Source organism: Cupressus sempervirens, chromosome 8, assembly GCF_028749045.1.
Source record: "Cupressus sempervirens isolate cs-2001-9-10 chromosome 8, ASM2874904v1, whole genome shotgun sequence".
NCBI classification, from domain to species: Eukaryota; Viridiplantae; Streptophyta; class Pinopsida; order Cupressales; family Cupressaceae; genus Cupressus; species Cupressus sempervirens.
In genome coordinates, this window is record NC_143125.1 from 851785734 (window position 1) to 851795387 (window position 9654).

Here is a 9654-nt window from a genome sequence, read left to right on the forward strand (position 1 = left end):
AACACTGGATATTACGAAATGAAATGGTATGATGAGGCAGGGGCTACTAAATATCTTGTAAATATAATAACAGTGATCTATGGGATCATCTAACTTATAGTTCCCTATGCAAATCCTATTAAGATCTCCAAATAAGATCCAAAGACATTGTTCCTTATTTGTCTCAATCTAGCATATTTTAGACTATTCTGTGACAGACGGGTACACTAATTATGAGTACGAGACGATTTTTCTTAGTCGGAAAACTGTTAACCCATGCAAACCTTCTGGACGATTATAAGTTGTAACAGCATTCTCAATGGATGTCATCACTGAATCTATTTCCATTGCCCCAGATTCATTTTTCTTGCATTAGGAATGATAAATAAGGTAGTTCCTTTTATCTAACCCTATTCCAAATAATGGTTTCCTTACTTTAATTATATTGAACAGAAATCTGTAACGTGCATACCTCTTTGATTCGTCCTGTCTCTGGCCTATTACCTCGCGCTAGCTCTCCTCTCGTGAGGACCAGACTTGCGTGTGGTTTTAAAGCAACTTTTCTTTCAGAAATTCGTTAAGTCCGATCAAAGGTGCCACTTAATAAATTCTATAACTAAGTCTAATTGTGATATTATAATTGTATTTAAAATATATTTTTTCTAATTGTGATATTGTCACTGTACTCAAAATATTTTTTTCCTAATTGTGATATTATAATTGTATTTAAAATATATTTTTTCTAATTGTGATATGTGGAAGTTCAAATTAATTATTATTGTGTGTTGTGATTAGTTATTATTATTATTTATTAAGCTTGAGTAGATTCAAACTTAAGATTCGGATAAGGTGTTATATATTATGTTACAACATTACTATATTAATATTTTATCATATTCTTCTATTTTTATATTAATATTTTATCTAATAATAAATTATTTCATAATTTATTAGTACTTATTTGTTTTTCAATTTATTTACATTATTTATTACAATTATTATTCTTAGAAAAGAGACATTACATGATTCTTGCTAGCAATATCACAAATTGACTTGTTGTGGGAAATATCTCCTACTTACAATAAAAAAGAGTTCATTCCATTAGATGAAGAAATGAAAGATCAATTCATACAAGAAAAACAAACCAACAAGCAATAGAAGATCAACTGGCTCATTCATCATTCAAACATCAATTGTTAAAGCATAAATAATTTGAGCGTCAATTGTCAGAGAATCAAGAATGCCATAAACAATCAATTTAGCTAACAACATGAGGAATTTATCCAATCAGCATTCATTCAATCATTGAATCAATCAATCAATCAACAAAATAACATCAAGCATTCAACAATGATAAATCAATTTAAGAGTTGTACAACCCTCAATTATCCAATATCAATTAATCAAAAATCAATTCTAATGTTCCCTTCTTGCACCTGGTCAATTGTGCTTTTTGTCAACCATATTCATGGGTTATTATAAGTTATTTAGAGTTGGTTAGAGGACTTGTAGCTCTCTAGAGAGCTTGAACTTTTGGTTTCAATCTGTTTCGACAATATTTCTATTTTTAGTAAGTGTCACTTTGGTCACTTGGCCTTGGTTTCAGTTCCCTCTATGCTTTTATGTAAAGCGGTCTTAATTTTAGTGTCATGGCAAGGTTTTTATGTTATCAATTAAGTGTTCAAAAATGTGACTTTTACTCTATAATTTTAGTGATTAAAATTTTATAATGTATGTCTCAAAGAGAGACACCTAGTTGGAGAAACATAAGTTGTGTTTTAAAAGTGATTTGGGGACGTTTCTTGAGGCAATATTGTATTTGAATCTTCACATTTGTCCTAATTTCTCCCTTAAAGTCTATATAATGTTTGTTTATTTTTTGGTACACATAATGAGATATTGTTGATATGAATTTGGAGATCTCTTTTCAATATATTAAGGATAAAATTCCTCTACATAGATATGGCTTAGGTGGTGCAATATGAACCCTAGTTAGTTGTTGGATTTCTAGTCAAGGATACATCAATTCTGAGTTTTGGTGATCTGGGTATTGATGAAAACAAACACATACGAGGTCTTTTGATTTAAATATTCAGTTTTTGGAGTTCACATTTGGTAAGATTTGGTCTTTTCTTTAGCATTGGCCATTCAAATTTTCATGCATGGGAACCATTATTTATGCTCCGAAGTGTTTCCTTTTGATGAGATAAAAAAAATCAAATTATAATATATGTACTTTGGTTTGTATTTATGGTTTCTAGTTGAAGTCACCCGTTAGGAAGTGTATACGCTTACAATTCGTCAAGTCAATTAATTAAATATTTTAATATTTAATTTATAAAACCTCTTCTATTAACTTTAATAAATTATTCAATTTATTAAGTTAATTCACCTTTTCCTTAATTAATTAAATATTTAATATTTAATTAATACTACCTCATGTAGTCAACAAGGGCTCATGAGTCACTCGTCCTTGAACTTTTCTCTAGAGCTGGAGTCCTCTAACAAGGTCTTGATGAGATGACTGTCAAGTGTCTTTCTTTTTCCTAATTTTCCTCTCATAACTCAACTAAATCCTTTCTTTCCTCCATCTCTTCAATCAAATCAATCTCATCCATTTGTGTGTCCTTAATCATCTCTCCACCATCAGATGTTGACACCTAGGCTAGGTCTGTTCAAAGTCTATAAAAGGAACCTCTATCTCCTCATTTTGACATCGAGATTCATACTCAATTTTAGCATTTCAAATTAGCATTAGAAGCATTCTCAAGCAATGAAATGTCCCTTTTCTGATTTTACATGATATTTCCAACCTTTAATCAGATCTTTAAGATCAAACAACTAATATCACAAAGATCCTCCAAATTTCTCAAGAAACCCCAAATCGGGTATGCCAGAAATTGTGCCAAAAGCTTCACAGCTTCACCAATTACTAATAAATCTGAAAATGGAAATTTTTACATAACTTTCAGCAGCATAACAGCCTACAAATTGACATTTCCAGATCCGTATAGCCTTTACACAACAGCTCAAAAATGTAGGACCAAAACTATGCTCATCGGGCTCCCGAAATAGCACAAAATATGCCCGAAAACACCACAAGAACACTAATAATCTATCTCAGAAGTTTAATCACGTCCCAATATATATATTCAGATCTATTTTAATAGCTTAAAGTCTAAAATACAGCAGCAACCAAAACTGATATGAAATTCTCAACCGGAAACACCAAACTCTTACAAAAATACACCCGGAAACTCACAAATCTGCACTGTTCAGCACAAAGGCAAACTCTGTATGAGCATGCACATGGAATGGCTTCAAACTCCCGTCCTTAGCCTTCCTAGAAACCTACAAACTCCCGTTCTTGGGTCTCCCTGGAAACCTGCAAACTCCCGTTCTTGGGTCTCCTTCTCCACAGGTTTGGCAGCCTCTGAAGAATAACAAAGAATGAGCGAAAATCAAGTCTGGAATCCCCCCAAAATGCCTCCAAACCTCTTTAAAAAGGGCATAACTGTAACTCACGTCCAAGAGAGGTTAATGAAACATATTTTAATAATAATTATCATTTATTAGTCCAACGGTTTCCAAAGATTAACTCCCTTTTTCCGAAACTTCACTTTCTTGGGCCTGCCTGCCTTAGCAAAGATTTTCTTTTTTTTAAATTATTTGAAAAGGGGACATGACAAGTCCTCCCCTCCCAATCATTGCTTGTCCTCAAGCAATGGCTGAACAATAAACCAATCAATCCACCTGGATCCCAAATGTAGTCATGAACTATACTACTACCAATTAACATAGGCTCCTGCAATATCCTTTGCAATATGACCAAGAGGAATCCATAATCAAATTGACAATTATAGCTCAACCAAACTCCGAAATCACCACTACCACAAACAAAAACCCATGAGGCACAAACTCTTAGAACATCAGAACCCAAGTAAAGTGGACAAATCAAACTACCAACACAGTAAATACCATCAACGCATCCCACTGGCCTATATGGAATGTACAATCCAACTCTGAAACAATGGTGAACCCTCTTGAATGAAACTGTACCAAGTATGGAGAATCCACACACTGTACAACTCCTGCAGTCAACACAACTCTGCAAATCATCGGCCACTATCTCATAACCATAACTCCCATACACTGCTGATGGTGAAAAGACATTACAAGATAAAGAGTAAGAAATGGAATCCAAACCAAATTTGTCTACCATCAACTCCTCAGCACAAGGATCAAATGCTAACTGATGTACATACCCTGCAATATAATGTTGATAAAAAAAACCAACCTCAGTCAACAGCTCACCATGAAGAAGTGATACAACCCACTGTGACTGATCACCAGCTAAGACAAGAGATGTCATAGCCAAAGGAGTAGAATCAATAACAACACCTGCTGAAGCATCACTCTGAAACTCCTGCTCTAAGTCATGTATTATCAAGCTGTCAACTGTAGAACCTATTGCCATGTCATGCCCATCACAACTCTCATCTTGAGGCATCAAATTGTCCCATAACTGATGATAAGCACTAGGAACCAAAGTACATCTCTGTATCATCATCTCATCAACATGGTCATCAAAGGTAGATAGATGAGCATACCTCACAGTGTAATGCCGATAGAATGCACCAATCTCAGTCAGTGGCTCAGACTGCAATCCAGATGTAACTAACTGCAATCGATCATTAACCAAATTGGAACTGACTACTACCTCTGAAGACATTGCGAAGGGAGTAGTATTACTAGTAGGAACCATGCCAACTATCAGCTCACCAATGTCACACATGGTCTTTGATACAACATCTCTAGTCTTCGTGCCATTAGTACTAGAGGTCACCACCATGTCAGGCATACAACAATCTGCTACAACACCCAACTCAATTGAACCTAACTCTAGTGGGAATGAACCTGATATTCCAATGTTAGTATCAAGAATGGATGCATCCCCATCTCCACTGTCTCTGACAATCTCGGCCATGGACATCCTCGGATCACCAAACACCACTGCTTGTGACTGTATAGAATCAAGTGAAGACTGTAGTCGCTCTAACTCCATGGTCACCTTAGCCAAATGAAACTGTGACTCCTTGAAAGCCAACTGTGTACTCTCAAGAATCTCAGAAGTCACCACAAGCTGCTCAGTAATCTCACTCACCTCATCTTCCTTGGCCAACAATGCATCATATGCTGTACTGCCCCACTTCATAAGATAATCTCTGTCGGCTACCAACTGCATATAATCCTGTCTCAGAATCTGGATAGCCTCCCATAAAGAGTGGAACTCTGTCAAGGAAAGATAACTGCCTCCCTGCTCATCACTAGTAGGAGAACCCCATCCATAAACTGCTAACAACTGACGAGCAGCATCGAAATGCTGGCAAGTGATAGCAATGTCTTGGTCACTAACTCTCAACTGATTAGACACATGATGGCACTGGCTTGACTGTCTCCTACAAACCTCCTCTGATGCACTGTCTAAAGGAGTATCCTCAAAGTTACTAGTCTCTAGAGTATTACCATCCATATCCTGTGAATCAAATCTAAAACTCATATCAACATACAGAGTATCAAAAACATTAGCATTTCTGTCCAACTCCTCTATACCCAAGGAAACTAAGTCTTCAAAATTGCCCATTGCATCCTTCTGGATGTCATCAATGCCAATATGATCCTGGGACTCATCTATACACACTGCCAAATATGAAATATCATCAACACATTCCAACAAGTATGGCCGACTGGATATATGAACAAGGCCCAACATTGGTGTATAAAAACTAATACCAACATCAGACAAGATACTGGCACAAGAAAAGACAACACCATGTAATCTGCTAATCAAATCCATGATAGCACCCAAACAAACACTGCTACCAAAAAGTGTTAAAGATATCCAGTCAACTGAATCCCAAATGCCAATATAACAATCTCGAGTCCATATCCGTAAACTAGAATCAACTGGTAACTCAAGCAAACTCCTCACCTGAGTAATATGACCAATACCAACTAACTCCACATACCTGTCATGATGAGATAATGAAGTCACAATACTATCTTGGTTCACCTTTAGCTGGCTGGACAAATCATGTGAAGTACTACCAGCCTCAACCTCATGTGATGAAGCATCTAACTGTGCCTGGTACTCTTTCTCAGCAAAGTCATGAATGCTCAATGTCTGCTCATCTCTACCAGGTATCTCACCATCCTGCACAACAACATCCTCATAATCATCATCTGAACCCACTACACTGTTGTCACTGCCTGTTGTAACTATACCATCCTGAATACCTGTGGCATCACCCTTTGACAACCTGTAAACAATTGTCTCAATTTGAGTATCAAGTTGACCGTTACTATCAATCTGTGTAATATCCTTTCCCACCACCTCCTGTGGCAGAGTAGAATCTGAGACCTCTACCTGGCTATCAGCTAGTTTCTCAAACTCCTCATGCAAGTTCTTGGAAATTGTGTCATCTGTCCTGTGAGAAAATCTGCCAAATAGAAATCCAGTCAACTTATCCACCTTAGCTGGGTCAGATAACATGTCATTTATACGGTGGTGCTCAACCAACTGTTTAGACATGTCATGGCTTATTTTCATAAGTTTATCTTGAATGTCTAAATAACCATCCTTTCTATTATTTTGACTCTGGCTATCAATTGTCCAAGATTGTTCCCTCTGAGACTCTGTACTATACCTGTCCATTCTGGATAAAGTAGAGTGTAACCCCAATAGGATATAACTTCTTCAAACACCAAGAACTAACATGCAAATGATTATAAGTAGCATGAAACTATAGATTTGGACATGCAACTGATTAGAAGCATGCAACCACCAAATTATGACATGCAAGATCTGGGTAGTTGTCAAAACTGATATGCAAGATCTGGGTACTTGTCAAAACTGAAATGCAAACTTCTACAACCACCAAATTCACCAAGAACTAACATGAAAATGATTAGAAGTAGCATGCAACCATAAATTTTGACATGCAACTGATTAGAAGCAACATGCAATCATAAATTATGACATGCAAGATTTGGGTAGTTCTCAAAACTGAAATGCAAGATCTGGGTAGTTGTCAAAACTGACCTGCAACTTCTACAAACCCTCAGGCTGGCAAGATCATGGCTCTGATACCACTGAAATGTCCCTTTTCTGATTTTACATGATATTTCCAACCTTTAATCAGATCTTTAAGATCAAACAACTAATATCACAAAGATCCTCCAAATTTCTCAAGAAACCCCAAATCGGGTATGCCAGAAATTGTGCCAAAAGCTTCACAACTTCACCAATTACTAATAAATCTGAAAATGGAAATTTTTACATAACTTTCAGCAGCATAACAGCCTACAAATTGACATTTCCAGATCCGTATAGCCTTTACACAACAGCTCAAAAATGTAGGACCAAAACTATGCTCATCGGGCTCCCGAAATAGCACAAAATATGCCCGGAAACACCACAAGAACACTAATAATCTATCTCAGAAGTTTAATCACGTCCCAATATATATATATTCAGATCTATTTTAATAGCTTAAAGTCTAAAATACAGCAGCAACCAAAACTGATATGAAATACTCAACCGGAAACACCAAACTCTTACAAAAATACACCCGGAAACTCACAAATCTGCACTGTTCAGCACAAAGGCAAACTCTGTATGAGCATGCACATGGAATGGCTTCAAAATCCCGTCCTTAGCCTTCCTAGAAACCTGCAAACTCCCGTTCTTGGGTCTCCCTGGAAACCTGCAAACTCCCGTTCTTGGGTCTCCTTCTCCACAGGTTTGGCAGCCTCTGAAGAATAACAAAGAATGAGCGAAAATCAAGTCTGGAATCCCCCCAAAATGCCTCCAAACCTCTTTAAAAAGGGCATAACTGTAACTCACGTCCAAGAGAGGTTAATGAAACATATTTTAATAATAATTATCATTTATTAGTCCAACGGTTTCCAAAGATTAACTCCCTTTTTCCGAAACTTCACTTTCTTGGGCCTGCCTGCCTTAGCAAAGATTTTCTTTTTTTTAAATTATTTGAAAAGGGGACATGACAAGCAATCTATCATCCATTTTCATAATTCACAAGCGTCTTTCTATTTCCTAATTTTCCTCTCATAACTCAACTAAGTCCTTGATCTCCTCCATCTCTTCAATCAAGTCAATCTCATCCATTCATGTGTCTTTAATTATCTCTCCACCATTAGATGTTGCCAGCTAGGCTAGGGTCTGTCTAAAGTCTATAATTTAAGGAACCTCTATCTCTTCATTTCGACATCAAGATTCATACTCAATTTTAGGATTTCGAATTAGCATTAGAAGCATTCTCAAGCAATCTATCATTCATTTTCATAATTCATTTGCATCATCATCCATCTTCATCATTTATTTATTTTAGGATCATTCCATTTGATCTTGTATTGAAGTTCATAAATCTCCAACATCTTGAAGCAAGTTTGTAGAAGGGAGTTAATCAAAATCTAAGGGCTCACAAATCAAGATTCAAGACTAGGAGGACAATGGAGGCATGTTTCATATGGTAACGAAAGGTAAGGATTTCATTTTGATTTGCAATCCTTCATTGCGTGTGTATTTATTTCCTTAGAAGCATTCTCAAGCAATCTATCATCCATTTTCATAATTCATTTGCATCATCATCCATCTTCATCATTTATTTATTTTAGGATCATTCCATTTGATCTTGTATTGAAGTTCATAAATCTCCAACATCTTGAAGCAAGTTTGTAGAAGGGAGCTAATCAAAATCTAAGGGCTCACAAATCAAGATTCAAGACTAGGAGGACAATGGAGGCATGTTTCATATGGTAAGGAAAGGTAAGGATTTCATTTTGATTTGCAATCCTTCATTGCATGTGTATTTATTAGCTTAGATTTGATATTCAAGCATTGACACAAAAATTTGCATATATCTTTGGCACCCATTGTGGGGCTCTACCTCATTTTAACCAATATTTATTTTTCTCTTTTTAGTAGGTTTTAGTTTTTGAAGTTTCCATTTTTAGCTAGTTTCCATTTTAGGAAAAAAAATATTTTTAGCAAGTTTTTATTTCAAGAAAGTTTCTATTTTTAGCAAGGTTCCATTTTTTAAAGTTTCCATTATTTTTAAGTTTCCATTTTTGGAAAGTTTCTATTTTAGCAGGTTTTTCATTTTGAGAAAGTTTCTATTTTTAACAGGTTTTCATTTTAGGAAAACTTCCATTTTTAGCAGGTTTCCATTTTCAATAAGTTTTTATTTATAGCAGGTTTATGTTTCGAGAAAGTTTCCATTTTTAGCAAGTTTTCATTTCAAGAAGTTTCCATTGTCAATAAGTTTTCATTTATAGCAAATTTTTGTTTCATGATAGTTTCCATTTTTAGCAGGTTTCCATTTCAGGAAAGTTTTTTCCAAAGTTTTTTTCGATTTCTAACATTTTAACTAGTTATTGTTTGTTCTTGTAGTTTTCTAGGTTTGTTTTGCAAGACATTGTGTCAAAGACCCCTCAAAAGCATATTTGATTGACCCTTTGTTTGCAGGTTGTTAAATGAAACCCATAACCTTCATTTGGGCTTAAAATACAACATGTTTTTTTAATTTTTTGTGTCTTCTTTAAATTAGATCATCATGTCAATTGTATCTTGTGGGCTAGCCACGTTCTATGTTT

General features: G+C 35.6%; 1 protein-coding gene across 1 annotated transcript in view; it reads right to left on the minus strand.

Annotated features, from left to right (window-relative positions):
- The window catches only part of LOC149545095 (putative adenylate kinase 6, chloroplastic), a 191005-nt gene extending 190504 nt beyond the window's left edge, over nt 1-501 (minus strand). The window contains exon 1 of the mRNA XM_089795590.1: nt 452-501. The gene's annotated coding sequence lies outside the window, so the exon portion shown is untranslated. The remainder of the gene's footprint in view (nt 1-451) is intronic.
- Nucleotides 502-9654: the final 9153 nt, after the last annotated feature.